This window comes from Melozone crissalis, unplaced genomic scaffold (genome assembly GCF_028551555.1).
Source record: "Melozone crissalis strain CALT ecotype California unplaced genomic scaffold, PUWL_Pcris_2 ptg000068l_1, whole genome shotgun sequence".
Taxonomy (NCBI): domain Eukaryota; kingdom Metazoa; phylum Chordata; class Aves; order Passeriformes; family Passerellidae; genus Melozone; species Melozone crissalis.
The window spans coordinates 12,658,081-12,670,986 of record NW_026535846.1 but is presented as its reverse complement, the minus strand read 5'-3'; the positions used below and the strand labels follow the sequence as shown (position 1 = coordinate 12,670,986).

At 37.6% G+C, this 12,906-nt stretch overlaps 1 protein-coding gene across 4 annotated transcripts in view; it reads right to left on the bottom strand.

Annotated features, from left to right (window-relative positions):
- The window catches only part of TENM1 (teneurin transmembrane protein 1), a 775,300-nt gene that overhangs the window by 460,107 nt on the left and 302,287 nt on the right, over positions 1–12,906 (bottom strand). For all 4 annotated transcript variants that reach the window (XM_054289924.1, XM_054289930.1, XM_054289929.1 and 1 more), the window contains exon 3: positions 7,268–7,369. The gene's annotated coding sequence lies outside the window, so the exon portion shown is untranslated. The remainder of the gene's footprint in view (positions 1–7,267; positions 7,370–12,906) is intronic.

Below are 12,906 nucleotides of genomic sequence, written 5' to 3'. Positions count from 1 at the left end.
TGAGCTTCTTGCTGCTGCCATAAACCAGATCAGTAGGTTCAACAGAATAGAAATAGGAATTGGACATAATCCATACTGATGACACTGTATTATTAATAAATTACCTACTATGAACTTTCCATTAATTATTAAAGCAAATAAATTCTATTTTAAACTGTTATAGATACTAGATAATTTATAAATATGGGATCATTGAATTATAATTCAATTTTTCCCCCGATCTCGGTCTGTCCTTCTATTTCCAAATGACTTTGAAAATGTCCATCCAGCACTATTTGGTATGACTGTCCATACATGAACTTGAATGTCACCTGCAGAGCCAAGCCTGCTCTGAATCTGACAGCCTGCAGGAACCATGAGAGGACAGTGGCTGATCCAGAATCTGCTCTTTGCCATGAAGAGATTCTTTGCAGCATCCTCTCTAAGAGCACATACTCACTCCTTCCAACACTTGGAACAATTCCTGTCCTTTGCTCCTGAATGGTGAACTGTAATGGTATTTTAAAGAGACTGAGAGGAGAAAAAAAGCAGCAAAGTGTGAAGGAGTATGTCCAGTGCTCAAACTGTCTATTACATAACAGGCAAGCAACCTGTCCTCTAGAAATTCACTTTGCTGTCTCACAGCTGATGGCCCCCAGCAGTTCTGCCATCAGATTCTGGGAGAGAATCTCCAAGTGCTCTGAGTAAGGAGTGACTGCAGACATGCCCTGCCTAAGGCAAGTTTGGGGGTGGCAGAGCACTGAGCAAAGGCATGGCTAAGTGCCCAGCATGCTGATGTCAGTGCTGCTGCCTGAGCTCTGTGAGATGCTCTGAGACAGGTTTGAAATTTCCATTCCTACTTGAACATCACACAGGCAGAGATCCACAGGACAAGTTGTGCTGAAACTGCAAATTTTACACATCCCACTGATGAAAGGCAAGAGCTGGGTGACTGCAGCATGTCTGTACCTACCCAGCTGAAAGAGTGAGTCTTCCTGACACTGGAGATGAGAGAGAACAATTTTTTCCAAGGGGATTTCTGAAGGAGTCAGGGGGAGTAATGCCCTGAAAAATCTAGATTTATTCAAGTTGTCATCCCTAAACTTCTTGACACTATGAGGAACAAGCCATGCTGCTAAAACAGTTTGGATATATTCAGTATTACTATCTATCTCATTATGTTTATTATGATGAAAATTACATGTAAAATCTTCTTAAATGAAGGAATAGAAAATACAGAGACAAGTTGATTGCATTGAAATTATCTATTTTTCCAACAAATACAATCCTGCTGGCTGTGGTTTAGATAGAAATCAAATTAAATCTGCAGTAATTAATTAAGAGCTTACACAAGAGCTTACACATGCTGTCTTGGTTTGGTTTTGTACAGTTTCTTCCCATAATTGACACATTTTTTACAATTTTGGGGTTTTTTTCAGCTGGAATTAACATGTACAACAAAGAATAGCACCACCAAGACAGTATTACTACTGTTCCAACTTTCTCACCTACAGAAGTCCTGGCCTGCTTCACCTCTTCTTTTTTAATCCAAGTATTGAGCTACTTGGGTTAAACAAAAAAATAAATTACTTTGACATGACTACAGTTGTAGTTTTAAGATTTGGAAGAATGCCTACCAGGGATTAGATGAGATCAGTCTGCTTACACAGAGTTTTATCTGAGTCTCTAGAGACAGAAATTCAGTATACTAAGCTACCTGAAAGCTATCTAACACTTAAAATCCAACAAAATCTCAAAATAATTTTTCTGGGGATATAAAGAAGAGTTGCAGCAGAGGTTGCTGCAAGCAAAGAGGTTGCTAGTTATAATATTATTTCTGGTATTATAATTTGATAGTTGTTAGAAAAATGATTACTAAAATTATTACTACACCATTATGTGTAGTCCTAAGTGAAGCGGAGCTTGGACAGCAGTATTTTAGAAGCCATGTACTACTGAGGAGCAGCATGAATGCTGTGCTTGGTCTCACAGCTGCAACTTGAGAATGCAGGGAGCTCAGACCTGGGCACAAACACTCCTGGAAGTTTGGGAAAAAGATCTGGAAACTACCATCTCACTGCAAGCCTTGGTAGAATTTCACTGGGATAAAAGTCACTTCTGAGCTCCTGTGCCTGGTGTGATTTGAGTTCCTCTATGAGGTTTGATGTTTGTAGCCTGTCTGTTCACTGGCAGCCTGAGGAGGGAGGCTCAGTGCTGACCCTCTAAACCAGGCACCAAAGTGCTCAGCTCCAGCAGCATCCCCATGCCCTGGGAGCTGCTCTTGGGTGCCACAGGCCTCCCTTGTGCTGGGAAGCTTTACCAGCCAGAAGATGAAAAGAACAGGATATGATTACATTTGTGGATGTATAGGTGAAATTTGTCAGGCAGAAGATATATATTTAATCACTTACTGCGTTTGTGATGCTAGCAAAATGCATCACAGAAGGTACAATCCTTCTAATGCTAGCAAAAGCACATACTGCTATTATTTATAGTATATAGTGATCAGCTTTATTTACTCCAAAAAATGTTTTCTATATAAAATTATGGCCTACAGGCAGAAAACCAAAAATATAACAATACTGTAAGTATCTCTGGTCTTTGGTCAGCATTTATCTTTTGAATCATTCATTTTATCTTTCCTGTTTCTGATTCACTGGTTTACAGATTTGGAAGAACCACAAAACATCTCTACCACATGTGCTTTTGGAAAACTAAATGCAGACAGATGATTAAGACAACTTAATACATCAGTGATTTGTAAAATAATGTTTTAAAGATTTGTAAAATAATTTGAACTGCATAAAAATACATTTATCTTAAAGGACAAAACTCTGGAATATTGCAAGAAGCTGTCTCCATGGTGCACTATTGAAAAATTGCATTTCTGGAATTCTACAGCAACTCCATTTCTTTATGTACATAATTAAAGGAATAATGGAATTTTGCTGCTAGATAATTCAAGATTTCTCCAAGAAGTGATTTTATTCTGTCCTTGAAAAATACTTTTTGATGTTATAAGTAGAAACAATGAGAGTTCATGAGATCACAATTCAAATGGTAGTGTACATTGACATGTGATTTATAGTACTGGTCAGTGTGAAAACTTTTACTTCATAGATTTTCATTAATACCAAAATGAGGTTTTGTTACACAAAATACTTAGGAATAAAGTGTACTATTGTCTGCTTTGGTATCTCTGCAAGTTACACTGACTCTGGAGTCCTGTCTTGGAATTGCCAGGCAGTAATTGGTAATGGATTGTGGAGGGAAAGTTGGAATGAGGCTCCATCCCAGTGGGACAAGTTGAGGAGACATGAGCATAGCAATTTGGCAAGCACATTCTGACACTGGATAATTCAGTACTTACTGCCCTACATTGAGCCAGCATAGTTAGGTGTAGCAAGTTAGAATCAAAAGGTTTATGTTATCATATAGAATACACTGCAAAACTTAAACAAGACATTTATGGAAAAAGAGGGGGGAAAAAAGAAAGAAAAAAATAATAAAATGCCTGTCAAAGTCAGAGAAGACTTTGCTATTTGACATTTGAATTGCTCACTACTCTTCTTTATTGCTAATTTGCAATTTTGCAATTGGGTCTAAACTTTCAACAGTGTAAAACTGATTGAACATTGAACACAGTCATTCTAAGACAGTTTCTATACTCCAACAAGGTGAATACTGCTATTAGAAAATGTTGTTAGTGCTTTTGTTTCCTTCTCATTCTTCAGATTATCTCAAAATTTAGCTCAAGCTATGAAAAAGCTCAAGATGGACCAGAGCTCTGATGGAATAATCAAAGATTAGCTTCAAAAATTGAAGTCCAGAGATTGGAAATTGTGACCGATGAGCATTTTTTGAAACTAAACTCCACGGATGTCCAAGAGGATCCACAAAAAGCAAGGCAAGCAAGAGAATGGTTTGTTTCCACTGTCATAGCATAGCTGTTACCTACTTTTAGCTTAGGTTAAATTTTCTAGAAGTGAATGCTCACAGAGATTCAGGAGGTTACTGTAATGTGTTATTAATGTTTGTAAATTGCTCTCACAACCTTTAATAAAAGTGAAAAGGACAGTGTTGTTGCCAAGTATTTTTCATTGATTGCCTGGAGATTCCCAGCAGTCATTCTCCTGTTTCACTATGGCAATATTAATAGAGATTCTCTGATATGAAAACCAGCAGAAATGAATGTTTAAGATCCTCAGAGCAAACCAGCCACTGTATGGATGTAATCTCAAGCGTTTCAAATGGTGCTGTATCTAGAATAGAAACTGCAAAGCATGCTTTATCTTTTATGGCATATAAATCCACATATGTCTTGCAAGTATGAATACCCCAAAGATCCATTACACAAATTGTACAGGAAACCACATTTCATCTTGAAGGCCTGTAACCCTACCAAGACACTGCAATGGTGAGAAGCCACATGTTCACAGATATTTCATGTGCTTAAGAACCTCCCTGATTGTACAAGCTAACAGGAATTTATGAAATCACAGCATAAGACACTATTTATGAGGGTGATGTCTAATCACATACCTAGTACACTTAAGAACACAGATAAATCACATTCTTTCATCCATAGCATAAGGTTTGTTACTGTTCAATAAGCACAATAAGCTGCTCCACAAACAAAACAGATATTTTTCTGTTTGTAGTTGAAACAGCAAATATAATAAACCATAAACATGATTCCAGCCAACCACAAGCGTATAATAGGGTTTGGTTTTAAATACAGAAATTATAACCTGAAAGTAAATGTTTCTTGGCTGCAGGACAGGTTTTTTCACATCAAATACCAGCATCTTCCAGGCAGACAGGACATATGTACCACGGGGAAGGGGGAGATATTCAGAGCACAGGAGGAGGGAGCCAGTCTGATTCCCTTAGCAGAGCCCTGGAAATTCCCTGCATTCCACATTTTCATTGTGGACACTGCCATGTTAGAAAGGTTGGGATTCTGACTAAAATGCCTCTCCCAAACTTGGCACATTAATTAGATCTCTTTCTGTTGTGGAATTTTCCAGAGAAGCTCACAAAGTGGCCTTCCCTTAGGGCATTTTCAATATCCTTTTGTTAACTGCAAAGCCATGTATTTTCACTAGAATGTTAGGAACAATTTTGTCTCAAAATTCCACCTTCATGTTAATATCAGTCATTGGGCTAAAAACTCTCATGTCAGTGAATGAGTTAAAAATTACTGGGTGATACAGACACTCAGACATCCCAGATGTAACACTGTAATAATTTAAGTCTTGATTTTGTTTCAACAAACCAACTGTGTTCAGTATCAGTAGGGGTCCCAATTAAACTGCATACATAGTTAGCACATAACTCATTTTAGGCACCATTTCAGTGTAAGATTTTTTTTAATGTCATCTGCACTAATCATAAGATAATTATGTTTATAAGAAGCGAATAATTACAAAGATTATCTGTTTTAAGTTGTTAATGTGCCTCACCAATAAATGAAGAAGCAGGAAGGTTTGGAAGGTAAAGAAGTCAATTTTTCTTAAACCAGAAAATATAAGAGAATCTTTTAAAAAATAAATTTGAGATGTTTATCTATTGAAAGAAGAGCTTTGAAATGCAATTATGAGGAATTGAAAGAAAATTGAAGAGTAATAGACAAATCAAGTGTGCTTTATATTCAAGTCCTATTAAGAGTAGTTAAATTAAAGCTTAATTAATTTTTTTGGAGATGGACCCTCTCGGTAACTGATTCTACACAAGCATCCCATCTTGCTTCCATAAGCAATGGCAAGGAGTTAATATATAATAATTACTATAGAGAATTATTATAATTTTGTTAAATTATAGAAATGTTTGTTGTTTCATCATCTTTTTCAGTGTCAGAGACCAGCACCATGAGAAATTTTAGCAGACATGAGGCAGTAGATGGGCAACCTAGAAGACAACTGTGCTGTAAGACACAGTCACAGCAAGACAGGATTCAGAACCCTGGAAAACCCAGTTATTTGGCAAACCTAAAGGATTTGCACAGCAAAGCCAACAATCTACACATGTAAAATTAATTTCTGATAGAAATTCTAGGAAATACTTCAGAAATGCTTGTATCAGTGAGCCATTTCCATCACCAGCTCTGGATGTGGAGGGACAACTCCCCTCAGCAACAAATCTGCTTTACAAACACACCTACTGAACCCAGTTCTACTTATTGCTGACAAATACCACTGGCAATTTTCTGCCTGGCCTATGGGTTTCCATGGTCTGATGATTAAATATTTTTTCCCAGCTACTTAATAACACCCTTTACACAGCTTGAAAAGCAAAACTAAAAATAGCATACTTGAGAGAGACCCTAGAGGAGATGTGTGGTTAACACTCCCAAACCAAATACACGATATTTTATGTTGAAAAGGTGAGAGGCCAACAAACTTTCTAACTTGCTGGTTTTCATATAAAGACCCTGAGGTGAAAGCATATTAAGGAGCCACTGAGCCTGCTCTGCACCAGCTAATATTAGTTTGAACTTGACCCTGCGAAGGGATGTGAGAATGCAGAAAAAATGAGCGGGCAAAAAAAGAAAAAAAGAACTGAGATCCCAATATTGTCTCTTGTGCATGTCAGCAGTGGCTGCAGGGGTGGCCACTGCAGGCTACACTTTTGCAGCTCAGGAAAGGTTTCTATGTTTCAGGACATGTATCTGCCTTACATCCTTAGCCTGTCAAGGCTAAATCACTTTACTACTCTTCTCTGTCACCTCCAGTTATGCCTGCCTTGCTCTGTGTTATTGGAATCCTAAGTGACATGGCAAAAGCGAATTCCAGGTATTTTGGACAGCTCTATTACCAACAACAAAGGGTTGTACAGCCCTAAGTGCTGAAACGTTTAAGCCTTTTAATACAATACCCAGTGTTGCATTATGCACATTTGAAGAACATAAATCAAGACTGACCCAAAAATGAATCTTAAATAACTTCAGAAATGTTAATTACATTCAACAGTTCAGTATTAAGATGTCAGACAATCTTACAGAGGACTCAGTAGTACAGAGAAGCACACTTAGCAACCGCTCCTATCAGTCATTTGTGTCCTGTGGCTACATCAACAGTAAATCTCTTAAACACAAACAACAAAACCCTCAATGTATGCAAGAACATGCTGGTACTTACAGATTCTTTACAATTAACATGCCTAACATGATCACATTTAGTGCTCAACAAATAATTTTTTAACGTCATTGATCCTGAATTTTTTTAAAGCTACTTTCCATTCCTTTGACAGATGTGCCATGCTGCATTTCATTACTTTTTCTCCTTACCTTGTTCTTTTGTTTTAGATAAGTGATGAGGCCTTCGAAAAAGATTAAGTACTGGCAGGCAAAGCAATGGCCCAAACACGGAGTTAATTGGAACCTCAAATCCTGTGGAAAAGAAAAAAAAAGAAATTAAACCATTAATAATTTAATTTTATTAGCAGACAGAGTGAGTTCATGTATCCTGTTTTAGGTAGCTTCCACTACACTTCTTTATACTTGATTTCAATAGGTATGCAGCCTGTTAGTCAAACCATGGTGGAAAAATAATCATTAACAGGAGATTTCAGGTGGATGTGCATAGCTGCTCCCATCTGGAGAAGTAATCCACTGATTATTGGTAATGTCAGAATTTACTTTATTTAAGCTTTAAGTTCAAAAGGCACTTTTTTTCAGAGAAACCTAAGAATCTTCCCATGGTGCAGCATTCAAAATGCTGTGTCCTTGTGCTGCTCTTTGCCCCATGAACACGTGACAGAGCACAACCATTATACAGCAATGTGACTCAAATGCAGCCAAGTCATAATGCTAAACAATTCACGCTTCAAGACAACAGCTACTGAAAGAAATTTCATTTCTTTCAAGATTGGAAAGGGCTCTAAACATAAAAACCTCCATAAAAGTAAACCATAAAAGCAATTTTTTAGAGAGTCAGAGGTTATAAGTTGTGGTATTGGGCAAGCGACAACAAAATAACCAACAAAATAAAGCAACCCAGAGTATGAGTAACTTGTTTATTTCTGCAGTAAGATATCTCTGCATTAATAATTTTTATTCAGACATACAGTACAAAAATCTCAGGTGCATCACAGAACATCTCTAATATTTTGGTCACAGAATTACGTTTTATATTTCAAAAGACCACAAGACCAGACTCTTGCAAGGTAGGTGGCATTAACACAAATTATTTCAATGGACCAGGAATAACTTCCCTTGTAACCAATCTGACCAACAGAGCAATAATTTCCCAAGCTCTCAAAGCTACACTGGGGAGGAGGCTTGTTTCATTTTCCTACTTTGCTGTTATTGCACAACAAGTATATATAAGTTTAATTTGGGAATACAATCAGATTTATGTACCATGACCTCAGTCACACTAGGCCACTAGAATTCAGTAAACATTCTGTAGTAGGCAAGGAGTTATCATTAAGTGTGTTCAATTACATACATAGTTATTATTTAATGTGGCAAATATATCTAAAGCCTGTACAGAAAGTGGCATTTCAAACTGCTGTAAGACCATAATGCAAAAGCTCCTCGCGTGATGATAGCTTGTATGGATATTGAATTTATTTTTTATTGTTTGTTGATTGAGTACTCCAAGATGTTATGTGGTTTTTAAAGACTAAAGATGTCTATGACTACGACAGCAATATTTTTCATTAATTTTCTGGAGAACAAATTTACTGAAATGTCTCTCCAAGCATCACATCAGAAGCATTTTTCAGAATGAAGAGGTAATCTGTGGTCAAGATGATGATAATATAAATGTTCCATGCTCAGATTATCTTGTACATCATTTCCTTTCCAGAACTGATTAGCTCAAGGCACAACAAGGAGTATGTGACAGTCTGCTTGTAAAGCTGCTGCAGAGGGAAAGCAGAGGCAGATTCCTTGCATGGCAGAGACTGTGTCAACAAAAGCTGCAGTGACAGGATGAGATCTCTGTGCATGTTCCCATCTGCCCCACGACGCTGTCCCAGAAGCCCAGATCGCAGCACAGACGTGCAGGGAGGCTGAGCCAGAGCCAGAGCAGCTGCTGGGGCAGGGCTGGTACCCACCCACCCACCCAGGCACTCAGCTCAGTGCCTGCATCCTGCATCCACTGTTCCCATGGCTCCTGGCTCAGCAGGACCTTTCTACTGCCCAGCTGTGCCCACCTGGCCTCAGCCTCAGACGGTGCCACTTCGTTAAGTGTGACCGTGTTCACAGGGGTCTGAGCATGAGGGAAGAGACGAGGATCTGACTCCATGTTTCAGAAGGCTTGATTTATTATTTTATGAATAGAAGAAAGGATTTCATCAGAAGGCTAGCTAAGAATAGAAAAAGAAGGAATGATAACAAAAGCTTGTGTCTCAGACAGAGAGTCTGAGCCAGCTGACGGTGATTGGCCATTAATTAGAAACAACCACATGAGACCAATCCCAGATCCACCTGTTGCATTCCACAGCAGCAGATAACCATTGTTTACATTTTGTTCCTGAGGCCTCTTAGCTTCTCAAGAGGAAAAAAATCCTAAGGAAAGGATTTTTCATAAAAGATGTCTGTGACAATTAAGTGCAAAGGCACCTAAAGAAAGGCTGGCATGAGCACTGGGAATTTTAACTTAGAGCTGGAAGCCAAAGCAGAAGCAGGCTACCCTGTCAGCTACAAACCTCAAGTCCTCACATGCAGCTAAGGACAAACCTGTGGATTTCTAATGTACCACAGAAAGAAAGCAGCAATGCTCAGCACTGGTAATTCAGCCTCAGATATTTTTAGAGGTTTATGACTGTCTTTTCTCCTGAAATTCAGAAATGAGCTTGAGGGGAAAACAGGCTATTTCTACCTGAAAACAATTCTTGGTCTAAATATCACTCTTTCACTTCTCCATCAATAAATAATTTTAAATACAACTACTGTGCTTCCTGGTGTTCATTTCAAAAATGTCTTGCAAACTGCAAGCTCTCTAAGCAGCACTGCTCCCTTTAGCACAAAGAAACATTTGAGTCAGTCATTTAATACATAGCCATTCAAAGATATTACTGAAGTTTCACAGGAGGTAATTTTAGAGCCTGGAGCTCTAAATGACACTCAGACACTGAGTCCCCACCTAATATTTACTTACCTATGAAGCTATAAAATAACAAATACAAAAATAACAGCAATCACAATAGACATCATTACACTTTTGTAGCAAAACCTGCCAGAAACAGGACAATATCCCATTCTGAGCAGTAAAAGCAGGACAAATCAGTTGTTAGGTCCCCTCTGAAAATATGTGAACCCTTGGGACATTCAGATGCTGTGCTGTACACGAGACAAAGGAACATGCCAGTTGGGATCCATGAGAACAATAATTGAAAAAGAAAAAACCCAACAAAATTGTTCAATAGCTTTACTATAAATATACTTATTGATGCTTCAGGCACAGAAAATTCAATAAAGTGGTGAACAAACCTCACAATGTCTTCAAATTAATTCATATTCACAGAAATGTCACAAAGATAATTTCGAGGGCAACTGACTCCATCTAATTAACAAACTGAGTATTTATTTAGAGAGTGACTGCAATGATTGACTGCAACCACATTCAGTACTGCTTTAGCTGTTGTATTACAACCACCAAAATTTTAAACCTTGGAAATTGTGCCACACCTCACAAATTGCAATTTGGTATGATATTAGATTTTTTATAAGTTTGCCCTTCCATGATGAATATATGCTTGGAGTGGTACAAGAGAAGAAATGACAGCATCTCCTCCACAGCCTGTGTTTGTGAAAGAATATACTTGAAAGAAAGAGCATGCAAGAGCTTGACATGTCCTTGGGGTATGATTAAAAGCTCATGAAGTAAAATAACTCAAAGACGACAGCTCTGACTTTAACCACCACTGGGGACAAGAGATCTTTCACTTAAGACATGCCAGTCATTCACAACTATAACTGAAATCATACAGAAGATGCATTTTAAAAACCAGTGATTTAGATACAAACCCCAAACCAGAAAGATCCTATGGGTGACATAAAAATGCCACAAAGTTTAACTAGAGTTTCATTTTTTGTAATAATATTAGGCCCAAAGTTTAGTAATGTACCAATTTTAAATTGATAGCATTGAATGATAAAGAAAACTACAATACATATTTATTTATTTATTTAAGTATATATAAATCCATATAAAACCCCACATAGAATATGAGTCTTTATTAAAGAAGAAATCTCCTCCTCCAGGCTGTTTCCTATCCAATGCCACATCTGGGCCATAATAACTTGGCTCTGTAGCAATGGTCTGAGCTTGTTCAAAGCTACTGAGATTCATAACCTGGACTCTTTTACATTTTATGAAGAACTGCCTTTTAAGTGGATGTATTTCATTAACCATATTCTTTCCTAAGCTTCAGAGTCTGTTCCACTTCTGTGAATTCCCTTTATTTCCTTTTTGACAGTTCTACAGTTAACTGTCTACAGAGATATAAAGCCAGCTGCAGCTCACATTATAATATATATATTATGTGTGTGTGTATATATACATCCAATTTACATGAGCTCTCATCTCATCCTAAGTTATCTTCAACAATTTCTTTTTAAAAAGTAATGAGATTGACCCAGCACGAAACCTCAGCATTTGAAACATGAAATATCTTGAACAGAAAACTGATGAAGCCTGGTTCAGAGCCTAATTTTTAATTCCTAACTAAACTTTCCAAGTGTGAATGCTGATCTCATTTCTCTCCTGGTGCAATAAATGGTGTTCAAAACAGAGCACACACACTGCAGCCTCACTGCAAACAGACCCAGGGCTGCTCTCAGGGGCTCCCCACCCAACCCTTGAAGGCTGATAACTAAACTGCTTTGAGGATTGGCATCTTGTGGGAACTCACTGCCTTTCTGAGCTCTCTCTCTTCATGAAATGTGTTTCAAAATAGGTTCAAAGTTACCAGGGAAAAAACCCAGATAGATGCGAGGCATAAACCTCCATTCCTTAGCAAAAAAGACTAAAAATACATTGCATCTTACGCATCTTCTTACTATAATTAACAAACTAAAAGACCAATAAAAGCAGAAAACTGCATTTAAACTGTGTGTTAGAATCTGTTTAGTGGTGTGATGTCCTAATCCACTTGAAGTTAACAAAGTTCAGATGTTTACTTTAGCAGTTAAATATTCAGAGGACACAATTGCACAGCTTTTAGACACAGAGTCCCAGTGGGATTCTAAATCATTCCAACACTTTTGAAAAAATTCCACCTTTTAGAGACACATCCCTGCTCTCAATTGCTGAGAGCCAGGGGGAGACACTCTTTCATTTGGAGGAGAGGTGTGATGTTCAGATTATTTCAGTGCTCCCTGTTCTTGCAAATGCAGCTCAGTTATCAATATTGAGATGCCATGAATAGATCACCCTTGCTTCTCTTCAATATTAATTATGTGATAGAGCTTAAATTTGAATCAAAAGTACAAGATGCTTTATCTTAATATTTAAAAAGCAATCTCTTCATATAACAAGTTCTAAAACTGATACTATTTATTGTCAGAGTAATATTTACTGGTTTTTTAATGCAAGGTTTTTTGTGGCTTTAATTTAGCAGCTGCTAGTTTGCTGTTTTTGTTGTTACTGTTGAATTGTTTATAAAATACAAAAGAAAACAGAAGATTTGTTGCATGCTTCTTTTTGTATGTTTGTATATTTTGAAATTAGTTATAACAGCACTTTTCATTAATAATAAACCCATTAATAACAAACTAAACTGATTAATAGATGGTGGTTTATCAAGTATGGATGTCAGATGACACTGTACAAAGTAGTTTAAGTTGCATTTTCTATTGTGGAGAGTGTCATGATTTTGCCAAGTTTAAATCTGTGTGGCCTCCTGACAGAAGAGAAGCCTTCAAACCTGGGCTTCCTCCAGCTGAGAAGTGTTTGGAGACAAGAAATTTAACAG